Genomic DNA, 26,972 nt, shown 5'->3' on the forward strand with positions numbered 1-26,972 from the left:
GTTTAAATTGACACAGATACCAAATGAAGTGGCTGGGAAGATGGCCGTCGTGGTAGCTCAGTGGTAGACCATCGAACGCGTTATTCGAAGATCGCAAGTTCCGATCCTGTCCACGGCAACGTATCTTTTCACCCACTTTTCTTTCTTCCCCTTTACATTACAGTTGGCCTAATAGCTTACCCTGTACCATAGTTGGAATTATTGTCTGTTAGATCTCATTAATATTGTGTAAAACACGAAAAACGAGCCGTTATGTTTACACTTGTTTCCCTCATTCATTACCGAGGGTCTCGTACTGGCAGACTTGGTGCCTCTAGGTTGTATAGTGTGGACTATTGGTCAGCTGCCAGTTAGCACTATGTTCACGTCCTACGTGACGCCAAACAGGCTCATAAGGAGTGTGCCACGCTCGCCGCCATGGCTACTAGTGGCGCTCACTGACACTCTCACGTTTAAGTTGACATAGATACCCAATAAAGTGGCTGGGAAGATGGCTGTCAAATTAGCTCAGTGGTAGACCATCGAACGCGTTATTCGAAGGTCGCTGGTTAGAATCCTGTCCACGGCAAGGGATCTTTTCACCCACTTTTCTTTCTTCTCATTTACATTACAGTTGGCCTAATAACCTACCCTGTTCCTTCATTGGCATTATTGTCCATTTGATCTCAATAATTTTGTGTAAAACACGAAAAACGAGCCTTCAAGTTTACACTTGTTTCCCTCATTCATTAACGAGGGTCTCGTACTGGCAGACTTGGTGCCTCTAGGTTGTATAAGGTGGACTATTGGTCGGCTGCCAGTTAGCAATATGTTCACGTGCTACGTGACGCCAAACAGGCTCATAAGGAGTGATCCACGCTCGCCGCCCTGGCTACTAGTGGCGCTGACTGACACTCTCACGTTTAAATTGACATAGATACCCTATAAAGTGGCTGGGAAGATGGCTGTCAAATTATCTCAGTGGTAGACCGTCGAACGCGTTATTTGAAGGTCGCAGGTTCGAATCTTGTCCACGGCAAGGTATCTTTTCACCCACTTTTCTTTCTTGTCATTTACAATACATTTGACCTAAGAACTTACCCTGGTCCTTCGTTGGCATTATTGTCTGTTATATCTCATTAATAATGTGTAAAACACGAAAAACGAGCCGTTAAGTTTACACTTCTTTCCCTCATTCATTACCGAGGGTCTCGTACTGGCAGACTTGGTGCCTCTAGGTTGTATACGGTGGACTATTGGTCAGCTGCCAGTGAGCAATATGTTCACGTGCTACGTGACGCCAAACAGGCTCATAAGAAGTGTGCCACGCTCGCCGCCATGGCTACTAGTGGCGCTGACTGACACTCCCACGTTTAAGTTGACATAGATACCTAATAAAGTGGCTGGGAAGATGGCTGTCGTAGTAGCTCAGTGGTAGACCATCGAACGCGTTATTCGAAGGTCGCAGGTTTGGATCCTCTCTAAGGCAAGGTATCTTTTCACCCACTTTTCTTTCTTCTCATTTACTTTAAAGTTTGCCTAATAACCTACTCTGTTCCTTCGTTGGCATTATTGTCCATTTGATCTCAATATTTTCGTGTAAAACACAAAAAAACGATCCTTCAAGTTTACACTTGTTTCCCTCATTCATTACCGACGGTCTCGTACTGGCAGACTTGGTGCCTCTAGGTTGTATAAGGTGGACTATTGGTCGGCTGCCAGTTAGCAATATGTTCCGTGCTACGTGACGCCAAACAGGCTCATAAGGAGTGTGCCACGCTCGCCGCCCTGGCTACTAGTGGCGCTGACTGACACTCCCACGTTCAAATTGACATAGATACCTAATAAAGTGGCTGGGAAGATGGCTGCCGTGGTAGCTCAGTGATAGAGCATCGAACGCGTTATTCGAAGGTCGAAGGTTCGAATCCTGTCCACGGCAAGGTATCTTTTCACCCACTTTTCTTTCTTGTCATTCACATTACATTTGGCCTAATAACTTACCCTGTACCTTCGTTGGAAATATTGTCTGTTATATCTCATAAATATTGTGTAAACCACGAAACACGAGCTCTCAAGTTTACACTTGTTTCTTTTATTCATTAACGAGGGTCTCGTACTGGCAAGCTTGATGCCTCTAGGTTGTATATGGTGGACTATTGGTCAGCTGTCAGTTGGCAATATGTTCACGTGCTACGTGACGCCAAACAGGCTCATAAGGAGTTTGCCACGCTCGCCGCCATGGCTACTAGTGGCGCTGACTGACACTCCCACGTTTAGGTTGGTTGACATAGATACCCAATAAAGTGGCTGGGAAGGTGGCTGTCGAGGTAGCTCAGTGGTAGACCATCGAACGCGTTATTCAAAGGTCGCAGGTTTGAATCCCGTCCACGGCAAGGTATCTTTTCACCTACTTTTTTTCTTATTTACATTACAGTTGGCCTAGTAACTTACCATGTACCTTCGTTGGCATTATTGTCTGTTAGATCTCAATAATGTTGTGTAAAACACGAAAAACGAGTCCTTAGGTTTACACTTGTTTCCCTCATTCATTACCGAGGGTCTCGTACTGGCAGACTTGGTGCCTCTAGGTTGTATACTGTGGACTATTGGTCAGCTGCCAGTTAGCAATATGTTCACGTGCTACGTGACGCCAAATGGCCTCACAAGGAGTGTGCCACGCTCGCCGCCATGGCTACTAGTGGCGCTGACTGACACTCCCACGTTTAATTTGACATAGATATCCAATAAAGTGGCAGGGAAGGTGGCTGTCGTAGTAGCTCAGTGGAAGACCATCGAACGCGTTATTCGAAGGTCGCAGGTTTGGATCCTCTCCAAGGCAAGGTATCTTTTCACCTACTTTTTTTCTTATTTACATTACAGTTGGCCTAGTAACTTACCATGTACCTTCGTTGGCATTATTGTCTGTTAGATCTCAATAATGTTGTGTAAAACACGAAAAACGAGCCCTTAGGTTTACACTTGTTTCCCTCATTCATTACCGAGGGTCTCGTACTGGCAGACTTGGTGCCTCTAGGTTGTATACTGTGGACTATTGGTCAGCTGCCAGTTAGCAATATGTTCACGTCCTACGTGACGCCAAACAGGCTCATAAGGAGTGTGCCACGCTCGCCGCCATGGCTACTAGTGGCGCTGACTGACACTCCCACGTTTAAGTTGACATAGATACCCAATAAAGTGGCTGGGAAGATGGCTGTCAAATTAGCTCAGTGGTAGACCATCGAACGCGTTATTCGAAGGTCGCCGGTTTGAATCCTGTCCACGGCAAGGGATCTTTTCACCCACTTTTCTTTCTTCTCATTTACATTACAGTTGGCCTAATAACTTACCCTGGTCCTTCGTTGGCATTATTGTCTGTTATATCTCATTAATAATGTGTAAAACACGAAACACGAGCCGTTAAGTTTACACTTGTTTCCCTCATTCATTAACGAGGGTCTCGTACTGGCAAGCTTGATGCCTCTAGGTTGTATATGGTGGACTATTGGTCAGCTGTCAGTTGGCAATATGTTCAAGTGCTACGTGACGCCAAACAGGCTCATAAGGAGTGTAAAACGCTCGCTGCCATGGCTACTAGTAGTGCTGACTGACACTCCCACGTTTAATTTGACACAGATACCAAATGAAGTGGCTGGGAAGATGGCCGTCGTGGTAGCTCAGTGGTAGACCATCGAACGCGTTATTCGAAGATCGCAAGTTCCGATCCTGTCCACGGCAAGGTATCTTTTCACCCACTTTTCTTTCTTCCCCTTTACATTACAGTTGGCCTAATAGCTTACCCTGTACCATAGTTGGAATTATTGTCTGTTAGATCTCATTAATATTGTGTAAAACACGAAAAACGAGCCGTTATGTTTACACTTGTTTCCCTCATTCATTACCGAGGGTCTCGTACTGGCAGACTTGGTGCCTCTAGGTTGTATAGTGTGGACTATTGGTCAGCTGCCAGTTAGCATTATGTTCACGTCCTACGTGACGCCAAACAGGCTCATAAGGAGTGTGCCACGCTCGCCGCCATGGCTACTAGTGGCGCTCACTGACACTCTCACGTTTAAGTTGACATAGATACCCAATAAAGTGGCTGGGAAGATGGCTGTCAAATTAGCTCAGTGGTAGACCATCGAACGCGTTATTCGAAGGTCGCTGGTTAGAATCCTGTCCACGGCAAGGGATCTTTTCACCCACTTTTCTTTCTTCTCATTTACATTACAGTTGGCCTAATAACCTAACCTGTTCCTTCATTGGCATTATTGTCCATTTGATCTCAATAATTTTGTGTAAAACACGAAAAACGAGCCTTCAAGTTTACACTTGTTTCCCTCATTCATTAACGAGGGTCTCGTACTGGCAGACTTGGTGCCTCTAGGTTGTATAAGGTGGACTATTGGTCGGCTGCCAGTTAGCAATATGTTCACGTGCTACGTGACGCCAAACAGGCTCATAAGGAGTGTGCCACGCTCGCCGCCCTGGCTACTAGTGGCGCTGACTGACACTCTCACGTTTAAATTGACATAGATACCCTATAAAGTGGCTGGGAAGATGGCTGTCAAATTATCTCAGTGGTAGACCGTCGAACGCGTTATTTGAAGGTCGCAGGTTCGAATCTTGTCCACGGCAAGGTATCTTTTCACCCACTTTTCTTTCTTGTCATTTACAATACATTTGACCTAATAACTTACCCTGGTCCTTCGTTGGCATTATTGTCTGTTATATCTCATTAATAATGTGTAAAACACGAAAAACGAGCCGTTAAGTTTACACTTCTTTCCCTCATTCATTACCGAGGGTCTCGTACTGGCAGACTTGGTGCCTCTAGGTTGTATACGGTGGACTATTGGTCAGCTGCCAGTGAGCAATATGTTCACGTGCTACGTGACGCCAAACAGGCTCATAAGAAGTGTGCCACGCTCGCCGCCATGGCTACTAGTGGCGCTGACTGACACTCCCACGTTTAAGTTGACATAGATACCTAATAAAGTGGCTGGGAAGATGGCTGTCGTAGTAGCTCAGTGGTAGACCATCGAACGCGTTATTCGAAGGTCGCAGGTTTGGATCCTCTCTAAGGCAAGGTATCTTTTCACCCACTTTTCTTTCTACTCATTTACTTTAAAGTTTGCCTAATAACCTACTCTGTTCCTTCGTTGGCACTATTGTCCATTTGATCTCAATATTTTCGTGTAAAACACAAAAAAACGATCCTTCAAGTTTACACTTGTTTCCCTCATTCATTAACGACGGTCTCGTACTGGCAGACTTGGTGCCTCTAGGTTGTATAAGGTGGACTATTGGTCGGCTGCCAGTTAGCAATATGTTCACGTGCTACGTGACGCCAAACAGGCTCACAAGGAGTGTGCCACGCTCGCCGCCCTGGCTACTAGTGGCGCTGACTGACACTCCCACGTTCAAATTGACATAGATACCTAATAAAGTGGCTGGGAAGATGGCTGCCGTGGTAGCTCAGTGATAGAGCATCGAACGCGTTATTCGAAGGTCGAAGGTTCGAATCCTGTCCACGGCAAGGTATCTTTTCACCCACTTTTCTTTCTTGTCATTTACATTACATTTGGCCTAATAACATACCCTGGTCCTTCGTTGGCATTATTGTCTGTTATATCTCTATAATATTGTGTAAAACACGAAAAATGAGCCGTTAAGTTTACACTTGTTTCCCTCATTCATTACCGAGGGTCTCGTACTGGCAGACTTGGTGCCTCTAGGTTGTTTACGGTGGACTATTGGTCAGCTGCCAGTTAGCAATATGTTCACGTGCTACGTGACGCCAAACAGGCTCATAAGGAGTTTGCCACGCTCGCCGCCATGGCTACTAGTGGCGCTGACTGACACTCCCACGTTTAGGTTGGTTGACATAGATACCCAATAAAGTGGCTGGGAAGGTGGCTGTCGAGGTAGCTCAGTGGTAGACCATCGAACGCGTTATTCAAAGGTCGCAGGTTTGAATCCCGTCCACGGCAAGGTATCTTTTCACCTACTTTTTTTCTTATTTACATTACAGTTGGCCTAGTAACTTACCATGTACCTTCGTTGGCATTATTGTCTGTTAGATCTCAATAATGTTGTGTAAAACACGAAAAACGAGTCCTTAGGTTTACACTTGTTTCCCTCATTCATTACCGAGGGTCTCGTACTGGCAGACTTGGTGCCTCTAGGTTGTATACTGTGGACTATTGGTCAGCTGCCAGTTAGCAATATGTTCACGTGCTACGTGACGCCAAATGGCCTCACAAGGAGTGTGCCACGCTCGCCGCCATGGCTACTAGTGGCGCTGACTGACACTCCCACGTTTAATTTGACATAGATATCCAATAAAGTGGCAGGGAAGGTGGCTGTCGTAGTAGCTCAGTGGAAGACCATCGAACGCGTTATTCGAAGGTCGCAGGTTCGGATCCTCTCCAAGGCAAGGTATCTTTTCACCTACTTTTTTTCTTATTTACATTACAGTTGGCCTAGTAACTTACCATGTACCTTCGTTGGCATTATTGTCTGTTAGATCTCAATAATGTTGTGTAAAACACGAAAAACGAGCCCTTAGGTTTACACTTGTTTCCCTCATTCATTACCGAGGGTCTCGTACTGGCAGACTTGGTGCCTCTAGGTTGTATACTGTGGACTATTGGTCAGCTGCCAGTTAGCAATATGTTCACGTCCTACGTGACGCCAAACAGGCTCATAAGGAGTGTGCCACGCTCGCCGCCATGGCTACTAGTGGCGCTGACTGACACTCCCACGTTTAAGTTGACATAGATACCCAATAAAGTGGCTGGGAAGATGGCTGTCAAATTAGCTCAGTGGTAGACCATCGAACGCGTTATTCGAAGGTCGCCGGTTTGAATCCTGTCCACGGCAAGGGATCTTTTCACCCACTTTTCTTTCTTCTCATTTACATTACAGTTGGCCTAATAACTTACCCTGGTCCTTCGTTGGCATAATTGTCTGTTATATCTCATTAATAATGTGTAAAACACGAAACACGAGCCGTTAAGTTTACACTTGTTTCCCTCATTCATTACCGAGGGTCTCGTACTGGCAGACTTGGTGCCTCTAGGTTGTATACGGTGGACTATTGGTCAGCTGCCAGTTAGCAATATGTTCACGTGCTACGTGACGCCAAACAGGCTCATAAGGAGTGTGCCACGCTCGCCGCCATGGCTACTAGTGGCGCTGACTGACACTCCCACGTTTAAGTTGACATAGATACCTAATAAAGTGGCTGGGAAGATGGCTGCCGTGGTAGCTCAGTGATAGAGCATCGAACGCGTTATTCGAAGGTCGAAGGTTCGAATCCTGTCCACGGCAAGGTATCTTTTCACCCACTTTTCTTTCTTGTCATTCACATTACATTTGGCCTAATAACTTACCCTGTACCTTCGTTGGAAATATTGTCTGTTATATCTCATAAATATTGTGTAAACCACGAAACACGAGCTCTCAAGTTTACACTTGTTTCTTTTATTCATTAACGAGGGTCTCGTACTGGCAAGCTTGATGCCTCTAGGTTGTATATGGTGGACTATTGGTCAGCTGTCAGTTGGCAATATGTTCACGTGCTACGTGACGCCAAACAGGCTCATAAGGAGTTTGCCACGCTCGCCGCCATGGCTACTAGTGGCGCTGACTGACACTCCCACGTTTAGGTTGGTTGACATAGATACCCAATAAAGTGGCTGGGAAGGTGGCTGTCGAGGTAGCTCAGTGGTAGACCATCGAACGCGTTATTCAAAGGTCGCAGGTTTGAATCCCGTCCACGGCAAGGTATCTTTTCACCTACTTTTTTTCTTATTTACATTACAGTTGGCCTAGTAACTTACCATGTACCTTCGTTGGCATTATTGTCTGTTAGATCTCAATAATGTTGTGTAAAACACGAAAAACGAGTCCTTAGGTTTACACTTGTTTCCCTCATTCATTACCGAGGGTCTCGTACTGGCAGACTTGGTGCCTCTAGGTTGTATACTGTGGACTATTGGTCAGCTGCCAGTTAGCAATATGTTCACGTGCTACGTGACGCCAAATGGCCTCACAAGGAGTGTGCCACGCTCGCCGCCATGGCTACTAGTGGCGCTGACTGACACTCCCACGTTTAATTTGACATAGATATCCAATAAAGTGGCAGGGAAGGTGGCTGTCGTAGTAGCTCAGTGGAAGACCATCGAACGCGTTATTCGAAGGTCGCAGGTTTGGATCCTCTCCAAGGCAAGGTATCTTTTCACCTACTTTTTTTCTTATTTACATTACAGTTGGCCTAGTAACTTACCATGTACCTTCGTTGGCATTATTGTCTGTTAGATCTCAATAATGTTGTGTAAAACACGAAAAACGAGCCCTTAGGTTTACACTTGTTTCCCTCATTCATTACCGAGGGTCTCGTACTGGCAGACTTGGTGCCTCTAGGTTGTATACTGTGGACTATTGGTCAGCTGCCAGTTAGCAATATGTTCACGTCCTACGTGACGCCAAACAGGCTCATAAGGAGTGTGCCACGCTCGCCGCCATGGCTACTAGTGGCGCTGACTGACACTCCCACGTTTAAGTTGACATAGATACCCAATAAAGTGGCTGGGAAGATGGCTGTCAAATTAGCTCAGTGGTAGACCATCGAACGCGTTATTCGAAGGTCGCCGGTTTGAATCCTGTCCACGGCAAGGGATCTTTTCACCCACTTTTCTTTCTTCTCATTTACATTACAGTTGGCCTAATAACTTACCCTGGTCCTTCGTTGGCATTATTGTCTGTTATATCTCATTAATAATGTGTAAAACACGAAACACGAGCCGTTATGTTTACACTTGTTTCCCTCATTCATTACCGAGGGTCTCGTACTGGCAGACTTGGTGCCTCTAGGTTGTATACGGTGGACTATTGGTCAGCTGCCAGTTAGCAATATGTTCACGTGCTACATGACGCCAAACAGGCTCATAAGGAGTGTGCCACGCTCGCCGCCATGGCTAATAGTGGCGCTGACTGACACTCCCACGTTTAAGTTGACTTAGATACCTAATAAAGTGGCTGGGAAGATGGCTGTCGTAGTAGCTCAGTGGTAGACCATCGAACGCGTTATTCGAAGGTCGCTGGTTCGAATCCTGTCCACGGCAAGGGATCTTTTCACCCACTTTTCTTTCTTCTCATTTACATTACAGTTGGCCTAATAACCTACCCTGTTCCTTCAAGGGCATTATTGTCCATTTGATCTCAATAATTTGTGTAAAACACGAAAAACGAGCCTTCAAGTTTACACTTGTTTCCCTCATTCATTAACGAGGGTCTCGTACTGGCAAGCTTGATGCCTCTAGGTTGTATATGGTGGACTATTGGTCAGCTGTCAGTTGGCAATATGTTCAAGTGCTACGTGACGCCAAACAGGCTCATAAGGAGTGTGCCATGCTCCCCGCCATGGCTACTAGTGGCGCTGAGTGACACTCCCGCGTTTAAGTTGGTTGACATAGATACCCAATAAAGTGGCTGGGAAGATGGCTGTCGTGGTAGCTCAGTGGTAGACCATCGAACGCGTTATTCGAAGGTCGCAGGTTCGAATCCTGTCCACGGCAAGGTATCTTTTCACCACTTTTCTTTCTTGTCATTTACATTACATTTGGCCTAATAACTTACCCTGGTCCTTCGTTGGCATCATTGTCTGTTATATCTCGTTAATATTGTGTAAAACACGAAAAACGAGCCGTTAAGTTTACACTTGTTTCCCTCATTCATTACCGAGGGTATCGTACTGGCAGACTTGGTGCCTCTAGGTTGTATACGGTGGACTATTGGTCAGCTGCCAGTTAGCAATATGTTCACGTGCTACGTGACGCCAAACAGGCTCATAAGGAGTGTGCCACGCTCGCCGCCATGGCTACTAGTGGCGCTGACTGACACTCCCACGCTTGGGTTGACATAGATACCTAATAAACTGGCTGGGAAGATGGCTGTCGTAGTAGCTCCGTGGTAGACCATCGAACGCGTTATTCGAAGGTCGCAGATTCGGATCCTGTCCAAGGCAAGGTATCTTTTCACCCACTTTTCTTTCTTCTCATTTACATTACAGTTGGCCTAATAACCTACCCTGTTCCTTCGTTGGCATTATTGTCCATTTGATCTCAATATTTTTGTGTAAAACACGAAAAACGAGCTTTCAAGTTTATACTTGTTTCCCTCATTCATTAACGAGGGTCTCGTACTGGCAGACTTGGTGCCTCTAGGTTGTATACGGTGGACTATTGGTCAGCTGCCAGTTAGCAATATGTTCACGTGCTACGTGACGCCAAACAGGCTCATAAGGAGTGTAAAACGCTCGCTGCCATGTCTACTAGGGGCGCTGACTGACACTCCCACGTTCAAATTGACATAGATAACTAATGAAGTGGCTGGGAAGGCGGCTGTCGTGGTAGCTCAGTGATAAAGCATCGAAGGCGTTATTCGAAGGTCACAGGTTCGGATCCTGTCCGCGGCAAGGTATCTTTTAACCCACTTTTCTTTCTTTTCCTTTACAATACAGTTGGCCTAATAACTTATCTGTACCTTCGTTGGCATTATTGTCTGTTAGATCTCAATAATGTTGTGTAAAACACGAAAAACAACCCTTAGGTTTACAATTGTTTCCCTTATTCATTAACGAGGTTCTCGTAATGGCAGACTTGGTGCCTCTAGATTGTATACGGTGAACTATTGGTCAGCTACCAGTAAGCAATATGTTCACGTGCTACGTGACGCCAAACAGGCTCATAAGGAGTGTGCCACGCTCGCCGCCATGGCTACTAGTGGCGCTGACTGACACTCCTACGTTTGACATAGATACCTAATAAAGTGGCTGCGAAGATGGCTGTCGTAGTAGCTCAGTGGTAGACCATCGAACGCGTTATTCGAAGGTCGCATGTTCGGATCCTGTCCAAGGCAAGGTATCTTTTCACCCACTTTTCTTCTTTTCATTTACATTACAGTTGGCCTAATAACCTATCCTGTTCCTTCGTTGGCATTATTGTCCATTTGATATCAATATTTTTGTGTAAAACACGAAAAACGAGCCTTCAAGTTTGCACTTGTTTCCCTCATTCATTAACGAGGGTCTCCTACTGGCAGACTTGGTGCCTCTAGGTTGTTTACGGTGGACTATTGGTCAGCTGCCAGTTAGCAATATGTTCACGTGCTACGTGACGCCAAACAGACTCATAAGGAGTGTGCCACGCTCGCCGCCCTGGCTACTAGTGGCGCTGACTGACACTCTCACGTTTAAAAATACATAGATACCCAATAAAGTGGCTGGGAAGATGGCTCTCAAATTAGCTCAGTGGTAGACCATCGAACGCGTTATTCGAAGGTCGCCGGTTCGATTCCTGTCCACGGCAAGGGATCTTTTCACCCACTTTTCTTCTCATTTACATTACAGTTGGCCTAGTAACTTACCCTGTACCTTCGTTGGAAATATTGTCTGTTATATCTCATAAATATTGTGTAAACCACGAAACATGAGCTCTTAAGTTTACACTTGTTTTGCTTATTCATTAACGAGGTACTCGTACTGGCAGACTTGGTGCCTCTAGGTTGTATACGGTGGACTATTGGTCAGCTGCCAGTTAGCAATATGTTCACGTGCTACGTGACGCCAAAAAGGCTCATAAGGAGTGTGCCACGCTCGCCGCCATGGCTACTAGTGGCGCTGACTGACACTCCCACGTTTAGGTTGACATAGATACCTAATAAAGTGGCTCGGAAGATGGCTGTCGTGGTAGCTCAGTGGTAGACCATCGAACGCGTTTTTTGAAGGTCGCAGGCTCGAATCCTGTCCACGGCAAGGTATCTTTTAACCCACTTTTCTTTCTTGTCATTTACATTACATTTGGCCTAATAACTTACCCTGGTCCTTCGTTGGCATCATTGTCTGTTATATCTCATTAATATTGTGTAAAACACGAAAAACAAGCCGTTAAGTTTACACTTGTTTCCCTCATTCATTACCGAGGGTCTCGTACTGGCAGACTTGGTGCCTCTAGGTTTTATACGGTGGACTATTGGTCAGCTGCCAGTTAGCAATATGTTCACGTGCTACGTGACGCCAAACAGGCTCATAAGGAGTGTGCCACGCTCGCCGCCATGGCTACTAGTGGCGCTGACTGACACTCCCACGTTTGGGTTGACATAGATACCTAATAAACTGGCTGGGAAGATGGCTGTCGTAGTAGCTCCGTGGTAGACCATCGAACGCGTTATTCGAAGGTCGCAGGTTTGGATCCTGTCCAAGGCAAGGTATCTTTTCACCCACTTTTCTTTCTTCTCATTTACATTACAGTTGGCCTAATAACCTACCCTGTTCCTTCGTTGGCATTATTGTCCATTTGATCTCAATATTTTTGTGTAAAACACGATAAACGAGCTTTCAAGTTTATACTTGTTTCCCTCATTCATTAACGAGGGTCTCGTACTGGCAGACTTGGTGCCTCTAGGTTGTATACGGTGGACTATTGGTCAGCTGCCAGTTAGCAATATGTTCACGTGCTACGTGACGCCAAACAGGCTTATAAGGAGTGTGCCACGCTCGCCGCCCTGGCTACTAGTGGCGCTGACTGACACTCTCACGTTTAATTTGACACAGATAACCAATACAGTGGCTGAAAAGATGGCTGTCATATTAGCTCAGTGGTAGACCATCGAACGCGTTATTCAAAGGTTACCGGTTCGGATCCTGTCCACGGCAAGGTATCTTTTCACCCACTTTTATTTCTTCTCATTTACATTACAGTTGCCCTAATAACTTACCCTGTACCTTGGTTGGCATTATTGTCCTTTAGATCTCATTATTGTTGTGTGAAACACGAAAAACGAGCCCTTAAGTTTACACTTGTTTCCCTTATTCGTTAACGAGGTTCTCGTATTGGCAGACTTGGTGCCTCTAGATTGTATACTGTGGACCATTGGTCAGCTACCAGTTAGCATTATGTTCACGTGCTACGTGACGCCAAACAGGCTCATACGGAGTGTAAAACGCTCGCTGCCATGGCTACTAGGGGCGCTGACTGACACTCCCACGCTAAAATTGACATAGATAACCAATGAAGTGGCTGGGAAGACGGCTGTCGTGGTAGCTCAGTGATAAAGCATCGAACGCGTTATTCGAAGGACACAGGTTCGGATCCTGTCCACGGCAAGGTATCTTTTAACCCACTTTTCTTTCTTTTCCTTTACAATACAGTTGGCCTAATAACTTACCCTGTACCTTCGTTGGCATTATTGTCTGTTAGATCTCATTAATGTTGTGTAAAACACGAAAAACGAGCCCTTAGGTTTACAATTGTTTCCCTTATTCATTAACGAGGTTCTCGTAATGGCAGACTTGGTGCCTCTAGATTGTATACGGTGAACTATTGGTCAGCTACCAGTTAGCAATATGTTCACGTGCTACGTGACGCCAAACAGACTCATAAGGAGTGTGCCACGCTCGCCGCCCTGGCTACTAGTGGCGCTGACTGACACTCTCACGTTTAAATTGACATAGATACCCAATAAAGTGGCTGGGAAGATGGCTGTCAATTTAGCTCAGTGGTAGACCATCGAACGCGTTATTCGAAGGTCGCCGGTTCGAATCCTGTCCACGGCAAGGGATCTTTTCCCCCACTTTTCTTCTCATTTACAATTCAGTTGGCCTAGTAACTTACCCTGTACCTTCGTTGGAAATATTGTCTGTTATATCTCATAAATATTGTGTAAACCACGAAACATGAGCTCTTAAGTTTACACTTGTTTTGCTTATTCATTAACGAGGTACTCGTACTGGCAGACTTGGTGCCTCTAGGTTGTATACGGTAGACTATTGGTCAGCTGCCAGTTAGCAATATGTTCACGTGCTACGTGACGCCAAACAGGCTCATAAGGAGTGTGCCACGCTCCCCGCCATGGCTACTAGTGGCGCTGACTGACACTCTCACGTTTAAGTTGGTTGACATAGATACCCAATAAAGTGGCTGGGAAGATGGCTGTCGTGGTAGCTCAGTGGTAGACCATCGAACGCGTTATTCGAAGGTTGCAGGTTCGAATCCTGTTCACGGCAAAGTATGTTTTCACCCACTTTTCTTTCTTGTCATTTACATTACATTTGGCCTAATAACTTACCCTGGTCCTTCGTTGGCAATATTGTCTGTTATATCTCATTAATATTGTGTAAAACACGAAAAACGAGCCGTTAAGTTTACACTTGTTTCCCTCATTCATTACCGAGGGTCTCGTACTGGCAGACTTGGTGCCTCTAGGTTGTATACGGTGGACTATTGGTCAGCTGCCAGTTAGCAATATGTTCACGTGCTACGTGACGCCAAACAGGCTCATAAGGAGTGTGCCACGCTCGCCGCCATGGCTACTAGTGGCGCTGACTGACACTCCCACGTTTAAGTTGGCATAAATACCCAATAAAGTGGCTGAGAAGATGGCTGTCAAATTAGCTCAGTGGTAGACCATCGAACGCATTACTCGAAGGTCGCCGGTTCGGATCCTGTCCAAGGCAAGGTATCTTTTCACCCACTTTTCTTTCTCCTCATTTACATTAGAGTTGGCCTAATAACCTACCCTGTTCCTTCGTTGGCATTATTGTCCATTTGATCTCAATATTTTTGTGTAAAACACAAAAAAACGATCCTTCAAGTGTACACTTGTTTCTCTCATTCATTAACGACGGTCTCGTACTGGCAGACTTGGTGCCTCTAGGTTGTATACGGTGGACTATTGGTCAGCTGCCAGTTCGCAATATGTTCACGTGCTACGTGACGCCAAACAGACTCATAAGGAGTGTACCATGCTCGCCGCCATGGCTTCTAGTGGCGCTGACTGACACTCCCACGTTCAAATTGACATAGATACCCATTAAAGTGGCTGGGAAGATGGCTGTCGTGGTAGCTCAGTGATAGAGCATCGAACGCGTTATTCGAAGGTCGAAGGTTCGAATCCTGTCCACGGCAAGGTATCTTTTCACCCACTTTTTTTTCTTGTCATTTACATTATATTTGGCCTAATAACTTACCCTGTACCTTCGTTGGCATTATTGTCTGTTAGATCTCAATAATGTTGTGTAAAACACGAAAAACGAGCCCTTAGGTTTACACTTGTTTCCCTTATTCATTAACGAGGGTCTCATACTGGCAGACTTGGTGCCTCTAGATTGTACACGGTGGACTATTGGTCAGCTGCCAGTTAGCAATATGTTCACGTGCTATGTGACGCCAAACAGGCTCAAAAGGAGTGTGCCACGCTCGCCGCCATGGCTAATAGTGGCGCTGACTGACACTCCCACGTTTAAGTTGACTTAGATACCTAATAAAGTGGCTGGGAAGATGGCTGTCGTAGTAGCTCAGTGGTAGACCATCGAACGCGTTATTCGAAGATCGCTGGTTCGAATCCTGTCCACGGCAAGGGATCTTTTCACCCACTTTTATTTCTTCTCATTTACATTACAGTTGGCCTAATAACCTACCCTGTTCCTTCAAGGGCATTATTGTCCATTTGATCTCAATAATTTTGTGTAAAACACGAAAAACGAGCCTTCAAGTTTACACTTGTTTCCCTCATTCATTAACGAGGGTCTCGTACTGGCAAGCTTGATGCCTCTAGGTTGTATATGGTGGACAATTGGTCAGCTGTCAGTTGGCAATATGTTCACGTGCTACGTGACGCCAAACAGGCTCATAAGGAGTGTAAAACGCTCGCTGCCATGGCTACTAGTAGTGCTGACTGACACTCCCACGTTTAAATTGACACAGATACCAAATGAAGTGGCTGGGAAGATGGCCGTCGTGGTAGCTCAGTGGTAGACCATCGAACGCGTTATTCGAATATCGCAAGTTCCGATCCTGTCCACGGCAAGGTATCTTTTCACCCACTTTTCTTTCTTCCCCTTTACATTACAGTTGGCCTAATAGCTTACCCTGTACCATAGTTGGAATTATTGTCTGTTAGATCTCATTAATATTGTGTAAAACACGAAAAACGAGCCGTTATGTTTACACTTGTTTCCCTCATTCATTACCGAGGGTCTCGTACTGGCAGACTTGGTGCCTCTAGGTTGTATAGTGTGGACTATTGGTCAGCTGCCAGTTAGCATTATGTTCACGTCCTACGTGACGCCAAACAGGCTCATAAGGAGTGTGCCACGCTCGCCGCCATGGCTACTAGTGGCGCTCACTGACACTCTTACGTTTAAGTTGACATAGATACCCAATAAAGTGGCTGGGAAGATGGCTGTCAAATTAGCTCAGTGGTAGACCATCGAACGCGTTATTCGAAGGTCGCTGGTTAGAATCCTGTCCACGGCAAGGGATCTTTTCACCCACTTTTCTTTCTTCTCATTTACATTACAGTTGGCCTAATAACCTACCCTGTTCCTTCATTGGCATTATTGTCCATTTGATCTCAATAATTTTGTGTAAAACACGAAGAACGAGCCTTCAAGTTTACACTTGTTTCCCTCATTCATTAACGAGGGTCTCGTACTGGCAGACTTGGTGCCTCTAGGTTGTATAAGGTGGACTATTGGTCGGCTGCCAGTTAGCAATATGTTCACGTGCTACGTGACGCCAAACAGGCTCATAAGGAGTGTGCCACGCTCGCCGCCCTGGCTACTAGTGGCGCTGACTGACACTCTCACGTTTAAATTGACATAGATACCCTATAAAGTGGCTGGGAAGATGGCTGTCAAATTAGCTCAGTGGTAGACCGTCGAACGCGTTATTTGAAGGTCGCAGGTTCGAATCTTGTCCACGGCAAGGTATCTTTTCACCCACTTTTCTTTCTTGTCATTTACAATACATTTGACCTAATAACTTACCCTGGTCCTTCGTTGGCATTATTGTCTGTTATATCTCATTAATAATGTGTAAACACGAAAAACGAGCCGTTAAGTTTACACTTCTTTCCCTCATTCATTACCGAGGGTCTCGTACTGGCAGACTTGGTGCCTCTAGGTTGTATACGGTGGACTATTGGTCAGCTGCCAGTGAGCAATATGTTCACGTGCTACGTGACGCCAAACAGGCTCATAAGAAGTGTGCCACGCTCGCCGCCATGGCTACTAGTGGCACTGACTGACACTCCCACGTTTAAGTTGACATAGATACCTAATAAAGTGGCTGGGAAGATGGCTGTCGTAGTAGCTCAGTGGTAGACCATCGAACGCGTTATTCGAAGGTCGCAGGTTTGGATCCTCTCCAAGGCAAGGTATCTTTTCACCCACTTTTCTTTCTTCTCATTTACTTTAAAGTTTGCCTAATAACCTACTCTGTTCCTTCGTTGGCATTATTGTCCATTTGATCTCAATATTTTCGTGTAAAACACAAAAAAACGATCCTTCAAGTTTACACTTGTTTCCCTCATTCATTAACGACGGTCTCGTACTGGCAGACTTGGTGCCTCTAGGTTGTATAAGGTGGACTATTGGTCGGCTGCCAGTTAGCAATATGTTCACGTGCTACGTGACGCCAAACAGGCTCATAAGGAGTGTGCCACGCTCGCCGCCCTGGCTACTAGTGGCGCTGACTGACACTCCCACGTTCAAATTGACATAGATACCTAATAAAGTGGCTGGGAAGATGGCTGCCGTGGTAGCTCAGTGATAGAGCATCGAACGCGTTATTCGAAGGTCGAAGGTTCGAATCCTGTCCACGGCAAGGTATCTTTTCACCCACTTTTCTTTCTTGTCATTTACATTACATTTGGCCTAATAACTTACCCTGGTCCTTCGTTGGCATTATTGTCTGTTATATCTCTATAATATTGTGTAAAACACGAAAAATGAGCCGTTAAGTTTACACTTGTTTCCCTCATTCATTACCGAGGGTCTCGTACTGGCAGACTTGGTGCCTCTAGGTTGTTTACGGTGGACTATTGGTCAGCTGCCAGTTAGCAATATGTTCACGTGCTACGTGACGCCAAACAGGCTCATAAGGAGTTTGCCACGCTCGCCGCCATGGCTACTAGTGGCGCTGACTGACACTCCCACGTTTAGGTTGGTTGACATAGATACCCAATAAAGTGGCTGGGAAGGTGGCTGTCGAGGTAGCTCAGTGGTAGACCATCGAACGCGTTATTCAAAGGTCGCAGGTTTGAATCCCGTCCACGGCAAGGTATCTTTTCACCTACTTTTTTTCTTATTTACATTACAGTTGGCCTAGTAACTTACCATGTACCTTCGTTGGCATTATTGTCTGTTAGATCTCAATAATGTTGTGTAAAACACGAAAAACGAGCCCTTAGGTTTACACTTGTTTCCCTCATTCATTACCGAGGGTCTCGTACTGGCAGACTTGGTGCCTCTAGGTTGTATACTGTGGACTATTGGTCAGCTGCCAGTTAGCAATATGTTCACGTCCTACGTGACGCCAAACAGGCTCACAAGGAGTGTGCCACGCTCGCCGCCATGGCTACTAGTGGCGCTGACTGACACTCCCACGTTTAAGTTGACATAGATACCCAATAAAGTGGCTGGGAAGATGGCTGTCAAATTAGCTCAGTGGTAGACCATCGAGCGCGTTATTCGAAGGTCGCCGGTTTGAATCCTGTCCACGGCAAGGGATCTTTTCACCCACTTTTCTTTCTTCTCATTTACATTACAGTTGGCCTAATAACTTACCCTGGTCCTTCGTTGGCATTATTGTCTGTTATATTTCATTAATAATGTGTAAAACGCGAAACACGAGCCGTTAAGTTTACACTTGTTTCCCTCATTCATTACCGAGGGTCTCGTACTGGCAGACTTGGTGCCTCTAGGTTGTATACGGTGGACTATTGGTCAGCTGCCAGTTAGCAATATGTTCACGTGCTACGTGACGCCAAACAGGCTCATAAGGAGTGTGCCACGCTCGCCGCCATGGCTACTAGTGGCGCTGACTGACACTCCCACGTTTAAGTTGACATAGATACCTAATAAAGTGGCTGGGAAGATGGCTGTCGTAGTAGCTCAGTGGTAGACCATCGAACGCATTATCCGAAGGTCGCCAGTTCGAATCCTGTCGACGGCAAGGGATCTTGTCACCCACTTTTCTTCTCATTTACATTACAGTTGGCCTAGTAATTTACCCTGTACCTTCGTTGGAAATATTGTCTGTTATATCTCATAAATATTGTGTAAACCACGAAACACGAGCTCTCAAGTTTACACTTGTTTCTTTTATTCATTAAGTTACACTTGTTTCCCTCATTCATTAACGAGGGTCTCGTACTGGCAGACTTGGTGCCTCTAGATTGTATACGGTGGACTATTGGTCAGCTGCCAGTTAGCAATATGTTCACGTGCTACGTGACGCCAAACAGGCTCATAAGGAGTGTGCCACGCTCGCCGCCATGGCTACTAGTGGCGCTGACTGACACTCCCACGTTTAAGTTGACATAGATACCTAATAAAGTGGCTGGGAAGATGGCTGTCGTAGTAGCTCAGTGGTAGACCATCGAACGCGTTATTCGAAGGTCGCAGGTTCGGATCCTGTCCAAGGCAAGGTATCTTTTCACCCACTTTTCCTTCTTCTCATTTACATTACAGTTGGCCTAATAACCTACCCTGTTCCTTCGTTGGCATTATTGTCCATTTGATCTCAATACTTTTGTGTAAAACACAAAAAAACGATCCTTCTAGTTTACACTTGTTTTCCTCATTCATTAACGACGGTCTCGTACTGGCAGACTTGGTGCCTCTAGGTTGTATACGGTGGACTATTGGTCAGCTGCCAGTTCGCAATATGTTCACGTGCTACGTGACGCCAAACAGGCTCATAAGGAGTGTGCCACGCTCGCCGCCATGGCTTCTAGTGGCGCTGACTGACACTCCCACGTTCAAATTGACATAGATACCCAATAAAGTGGCTGGGAAGGTGGCTGTCGAGGTAGCTCAGTCGTAGACCATCGAACGCGTTATTCGAAGGTCGCAGGTTTGAATCCCGTCCACGGCAAGGTATCTTTTCACCTACTTTTTTTCTTATTTACATTACAGTTGGCCTAGTAACTAACCCTGTACCTTCGTTGGCATTATTGTCCATTAGATCTCATTATTATTGTGTAAAACACTAAAAACGAGCCGTTGTGTTTACACTTCTTTCCCTCATTCATTAACGAGGGTCTCGTACTGGCAAGCTTGATGCCTCTAGCTTGTATATGGTGGACTATTGGTCAGCTGTCAGTTGGCATTATGTTCACGTGCTACGTGACGCCAAACAGGCTCATAAGGAGTGTAAAACGCTCGCTGCCATGGCTACTAGTAGTGCTGACTGACACTCCCACGTTTAAATTGACACAGATACCCAATGAAGTGGCTGGGAAGATGGCCGTCGTGGTAGCTCAGTGGTAGACCATCGAACGCGTTATTCGAAGATCGCAAGTTCCGATCCTGTCCACGGCAAGGTATCTTTTCACCCACTTTTCTCTCTTCCCCTTTACATTACAGTTGGGCTAATAGCTTACCCTGTACCTTAGTTGGAATTATTGTCTGTTAGATCTCATTAATATTGTGTAAAACACGAAAAACGAGCCGTTATGTTTACACTTGTTTCTCTCATTCATTACCGAGGGTCTCGTACTGGCAGACTTGGTGCCTCTAGGTTGTATACTGTGGACAATTGGTCAGCTGCCAGTTAGCAATATGTTCACGTCCTACGTGACGCCAAACAGGCTCATAAGGAGTGTGCCACGCTCGCCGCCATGGCTACTAGTGGCGCTGACTGACACTCCCACGTTTAAGTTGACATAGATACCCAATAAAGTGGCTGGGAAGATGGCTGTCAAATTAGCTCAGTGGTAGACCATCGAACGCGTTATTCGAAGGTCGCCGGTTCGAATCCTGTCCACGGCAAGGGATCTTTTCACCCACTTTTCTTTCTTCTCATTTACATTACAGTTGGCCTAATAACCTACCCTGTTCCTTCGTTGGCATTATTGTCCATTTGATCTCAATAATTTTGTGTAAAACACGAAAAACGAGCCTTCAAGTTTACACTTGTTTCCCTCATTCATTAACGAGGGTCTCGTACTGGCAGACTTGGTGCCTCTAGGTTGTATACGGTGGACTATTGGCCGGCTGCCAGTTAGCAATATGTTCACGTGCTACGTGACGCCAAACAGGCTCATAAGGAGTGTGCCACGCTCGCCGCCATGGCTTAGAGTGGCGCTGACTGACACTCCCACGTTTAAGTTGACATAGATACCTAATAAAGTGGCTGGGAAGATGGCTGTCGTAGTAGCTCAGTGGTAGACCATCGAACGCGTTATTCGAAGGTCGCAGATTCGGATCCTGTCCAAGGCAAGGTATCTTTTCACCCACTTTTCTTTCTTCTCATTTACATTACAGTTGGCCTAATAACCTACTCTGTTCCTTCGTTGGCATTATTGTCCATTTGATCTCAATATTTTTGTCTAAAACACAAAAAAACGATCCTTCAAGTTTAAACTTGTTTCCCTCATTCATTAACGACGGTCTCGTACTGGCAGACTTGGTGCCTCTAGGTTGTATACGGTGGACTATTGGTCAGCTGCCAGTTCGCAATATGTTCACGTGCTACGTGACGCCAAACAGGCTCATAAGGAGTGTGCCGCGCTCGCCGCCATGGCTTCTAGTGGCGCTGACTGACACTCCCACGTTCAAATTGACATAGATACCCAATAAAGTGGCTGGGAAGATGGCTGTCGTGGTAGCTCAGTGATAGAGCATCGAACGCGTTATTCGAAGGTCGAAGGTTCGAATCCTGTCCACGGCAAGGTATCTTTTCACCCACTTTTTTTTCTTGTCATTTACATTACATTTGGCCTAATAACTTACCCTGGTCCTTCGTTGGCATTATTGTCTGTTATATCTCATTAATATTGTGTAAAACACGAAAAACGAGCCGTTAAGTTTACACTTGTTTCCCTCATTCATTACCGAGGGTCTCGTACTGGCAGACTTGGTGCCTCTAGGTTGTATACGGTGGACTATTGGTCAGCTGCCAGTTAGCAATATGTTCGCGTGCTACGTGACGCCAAAAAGGCTCATAAGGAGTGTGCCACGCTCGCCGCCATGGCTACTAGTGGCGCTGACTGACACTCCCACGTTTAGGTTGGTTGACATAGATACCCAATAAAGTGGCTGGGAAGGTGGCTGTCGAGGTAGCTCAGTGGTAGACCATCGAACGCGTTATTCGAAGGTCGCAGGTTTGAATCCCGTTCACGGCAAGGTATCTTTTCACCTACTTTTTTTCTTATTTACACTACAGTTGGCCTAGTAACTTACCCTGTACCTTCGTTCTCATTATTGTCTGTTAGATCTCAATAATGTTGTGTAAAACACGAAAAACGAGCCCTTTGGTTTACACTTGTTTCCCTTATTCATTAACGAGGGTCTCATACTGACAGACTTGGTGCCTCTAGATTGTATACGGTGGACTATTGGTCAGCTGCCAGTTAGCAATATGTTCACGTGCTATGTGACGCCAAACAGGCTCAAAAGGAGTGTGCCACGCTCGCCGCCAAGGCTACTAGTGGCGCTGACTGACACTGCCACGTTTAAGTTGACATAGATACCTAATAAAGTGGCTGCGAAGATGGCTGTCGTAGTAGATCAGTGGTAGACCATCGAACGCGTTATTCGAAGGTCGCAGGTTCGGATCCTCTCCAAGGCAAGGTATCTTTTCACCCCCTTTTCTTTCTTCTCATTTACATTACAGTTGGCCTAATAACTTACCCTGTTCCGTCGTTGGCATTATTGTCCATTAGATCTCAGTAATATTGTGTAAAACACTAAAAACGAGCCGTTAAAATTACACTTGTTTCCCTAATTCATTAACGAGGGTCTCGTACTGGCAAGCTTGATGCCTCTAGGTTGTATATGGTGGACTATTGGTCAGCTGTCAGTTGGCAATATGTTCACGTGCTACGTGACGCCAAACAGGCTCATAAGGAGTGTAAAACGCTCGCTGCCATGGCTACTAGTGGCGCTGACTGACACTCCCACGTTTAAGTTGACATAGATACCCAATAAAGTGGCTGGGAAGATGGCTGTCAAATTAGCTCAGTGGTAGACCATCGAACGCGTTATTCGAAGGTCGCCGGTTCGAATCCTGTCCACGGCAAGGTATCTTTTCACCCACTTTTCTTTCTTCCCCTTTACATTACAGTTGGCCTAATAGCTTACCCTGTACCTTAGTTGGAATTATTGTCTGTTAGATCTCATTAATATTGTGTAAAACACGAAAAACGAGCCGTTATGTTTACACTTGTTTCCCTCATTCATTACCGAGGGTCTCGTACTGGCAGACTTGGTGCCTCTCGGTTGTATACTGTGGACTATTGGTCAGCTGCCAGTTAGCAATATGTTCACGTCCTACGTGACGCCAAACAGGCTCATAAGGAGTGTGCCACGCTCGCCGCCATGGCTACTAGTGGCGCTGACTGACACTCCCACGTTTAAGTTGACATAGATACCGAATAAAGTGGCTGGGAAGATGGCTGTCAAATTAGCTCAGTGGTAGACCATCGAACGCGTTATTCGAAGGTCGCCGGTTCGAATCCTGTCCACGGCAAGGGATCTTTTCACCCACTTTTCTTTCTTCTCATTTACATTACAGTTGGCCTAATAACCTACCCTGTTCCTTCGTTGGCATTATTGTCTGTTATATCTCATTAATATTGTGTAAAACACGAAAAACGAGCCGTTAAGTTTATACTTGTTTCCCTCATTCATTACCGAGGGTCTCGTACTGGCAGACTTGGTGCCTCTAGGTTGCATACGGTGGACTATTGGTCAGCTGCCAGTTAGCAATATGTTCGCGTGCTACTTGACGCCAAACAGGCTCATAAGGAGTGTGCCACGCTCGCCGCCATGGCTACTAGTGGCGCTGACTGACACTCCCACGTTTAGGTTGGTTGACATAGATACCCAATAAAGTGGCTGGAAGGTGGCTGTCGAGGTAGCTCAGTGGTAGACCATCGAACGCGTTATTCGAAGGTCGCAGGTTTGAATCCCGTTCACGGCAAGGTATCTTTTCACCTACTTTTTTTCTTATTTACATTACAGTTGGCCTAGTAACTTACCCTGTACCTTCGTTGGCATTATTGTCTGTTGGATCTCAATAATGTTGTGTAAAACACGAAAAACGAGCCCTTTGGTTTACACTTGTTTCCCTTATTCATTAACGAGGGTCTCATACTGACAGACTTGGTGCCTCTAGATTGTATACGGTGGACTATTGGTCAGCTGCCAGTTAGCAATATGTTCACGTGCTATGTGACGCCAAACAGGCTCAAAAGGAGTGTGCCACGCTCGCCGCCATGGCTACTAGTGGCGCTGACTGACACTGCCACGTTTAAGTTGACATAGATACCTAATAAAGTGGCTGCGAAGATAGCTGTCGTAGTAGCTCAGTGGTAGACCATCGAACGCGTTATTCGAAGGTCGCAGGTTCGGATCCTCTCCAAGGCAAGGTATCTTTTCACCCCCTTTTCTTTCTTCTCATTTACATTACAGTTGGCCTAATAACTTACCCTGTTCCGTCGTTGGCATTATTGTCCATTAGATCTCAGTAATATTGTGTAAAACACTAAAAACGAGCCGTTAAGTTTACACTTGTTTCCCTAATTCATTACCGAGGGTCTTGTACTGGCAAGCTTGATGCCTCTAGGTTGTATATGGTGGACTATTGGTCAGCTGTCAGTTGGCATTATGTTCACGTGCTACGTGACGCCAAACAGGCTCATAAGGAGTGTAAAACGCTCGCTGCCATGGCTACTAGTAGTGCTGACTGACACTCCCACGTTTAAATTGACACAGATACCCAATGAAGTGGCTGTGAAGATGGCCGTCGTGGTAGCTCAGTGGTAGACCATCGAACGCGTTATTCGAAGATCGCAAGTTCCGATCCTGTCCACGGCAAGGTATCTTTTCACCCACTTTTCTTTCTTCCCCTTTACATTACAGTTGGCCTAATAGCTTACCCTGCACCTTTGTTGGAATTATTGTCTGTTAGATCTCATTAATATTGTGTAAAACACGAAAAACGAGCCGTTATGTTTACACTTGTTTCCCTCAATCATTACTGAGGGTCTCGTACTGGCAGACTTGGTGCCTCTAGGTTGTATACTGTGGACTATTGGTCTGCTGCCATTTAGCAATATGTTCACGTCGTACGTGACGCCAAACAGGCTCATAAGGAGTGTGCCACGCTCGCCGCCATGGCTACTAGTGGCGCTGACTGACACTCCCACGTTTAAGTTGACATAGATACCTAATAAAGTGGCTGGGAAGATGGCTGTCGTAGTAGCTCAGTGGTAGACCATCGAACGCGTTATTCGAAGGTCGCAGGTTCGGATCCTGTCCAAGGCAAGGTATCTTTTCACCCACTTTTCTTCTTCTCTTTTACATTACAGTTGGCCTAATAACCTACCCTGTTCCTTCGTTGGCATTATTGTCCATTTGATCTCAATATTTTTGTGTAAAACACGAAAAACGAGCCTTCAAGTTTACACTTGTTTCCCTTATTCATTAACGAGGGTCTCGTACTGGCAGACTTGGTGCCTCTAGGTTGTATACGGTGGACTATTGGTCGGCTGCCAGTTAGCAATATGTTCACGTGCTACGTGACGCCAAACAGGCTCATAAGGAGTGTGCCACGCTCGCCGCCCTGGCTACTAGTGGCGCTGACTGAGACTCTCACGTTTAAATTGACATAGATACCCTATAATGTGGCTGGGAAGATGGCTGTCAAATTAGCTCAGTGGTAGACCATCGAACGAGTTATTTGAAGGTCGCAGGTTCGAATCCTGTCCACGGCAAGGTATCTTTTCACCCACTTTTCTTTCTTGTCATTTACAATACATTTGGCCTAATAACTTACCCTCGTCCTTCGTTGGCATTATTGTCTGGTATATCTCAATAATAATGTGTAAAACACGAAAAACGAGCCGTTAAGTTTACACTTGTTTCCCTCATTCATTACCGAGGGTCTCGTACCGGCAGACTTGGTGCCTCTAGGTTGTATACGGTGGACTATTGGTAAGCTGCCAGTTAGCAATATGTTCACGTGCTACGTGTCGCCAAACAGGCTCATAAGGAGTGTGCCACGCTCGCCGCCATGGCTACTAGTGGCGCTGACTGACACTCCCACGTTTAAGTTGAGATAGAGACCCAATAAAGTAGCTGGAAAGATGGCTGTCAAATTAGCTCAGTGGTAGGCCATCTAACGCATTATTCGAAGGTCGCCGGTTCGAATCCTGTCCACGGCAACGGATCTTTTCACCCACTTTTCTTCTCATTTACATTACAGTTGGCCTAGTAGTTTACCCTGTACCTTCGTTGAAAATATTGTCTGTTATATCTCATAAATATTGTGTAAACCACGAAACACGAGCTCTCAAGTTTACACTTGTTTCTTTTATTCATGAAGTTACACTTGTTTCCCTCATTCATTAACGACGGTCTCGTACTGGCAGACTTGGTGCCTCTAGGTTTTTTATGGTGGACTATTGGTCAGCTGCCAGTTCGCAATATGTTCACGTGCTACGTGACGCCAAACAGGCTCATAAGGAGTGTGCCACGCTCGCCGCCATGGCTTCTAGTGGCGCTGACTGACACTCCCACGTTAAAATTGACATAGATACCCAATAAAGTGGCTGGGAAGATGGCTGTCGTGGTAGCTCAGTGATAGAGCATCGAACGCGTTATTCGAAGGTCGAAGGTTCGAATCCTGTCCACGGCAAGGTAACTTTTCACCCAATTTTCTTTCTTGTCATTTACATTACATTTGGCCTAATAACTTACCCTGGTCCTTCGTTGGCATCATTGTCGGTTATATCTCATTATTATTGTGTAAAACACGAAAAACGAGCCGTTAAGTTTACACTTGTTTCCCTCATTCATTACCGAGGGTCTCGTACTGGCAGACTTGGTGCCTCTAGGTTGTAAACGGTGGACTATTGGTCAGCTGCCAGTTAGCAATATGTTCACGTGCTACGTGACGCCAAACAGGCTTTTAATTAGT

This window comes from Rhipicephalus microplus, unplaced genomic scaffold (assembly GCF_043290135.1).
Source record: "Rhipicephalus microplus isolate Deutch F79 unplaced genomic scaffold, USDA_Rmic scaffold_22, whole genome shotgun sequence".
Classification (NCBI taxonomy): Eukaryota; Metazoa; Arthropoda; class Arachnida; order Ixodida; family Ixodidae; genus Rhipicephalus; species Rhipicephalus microplus.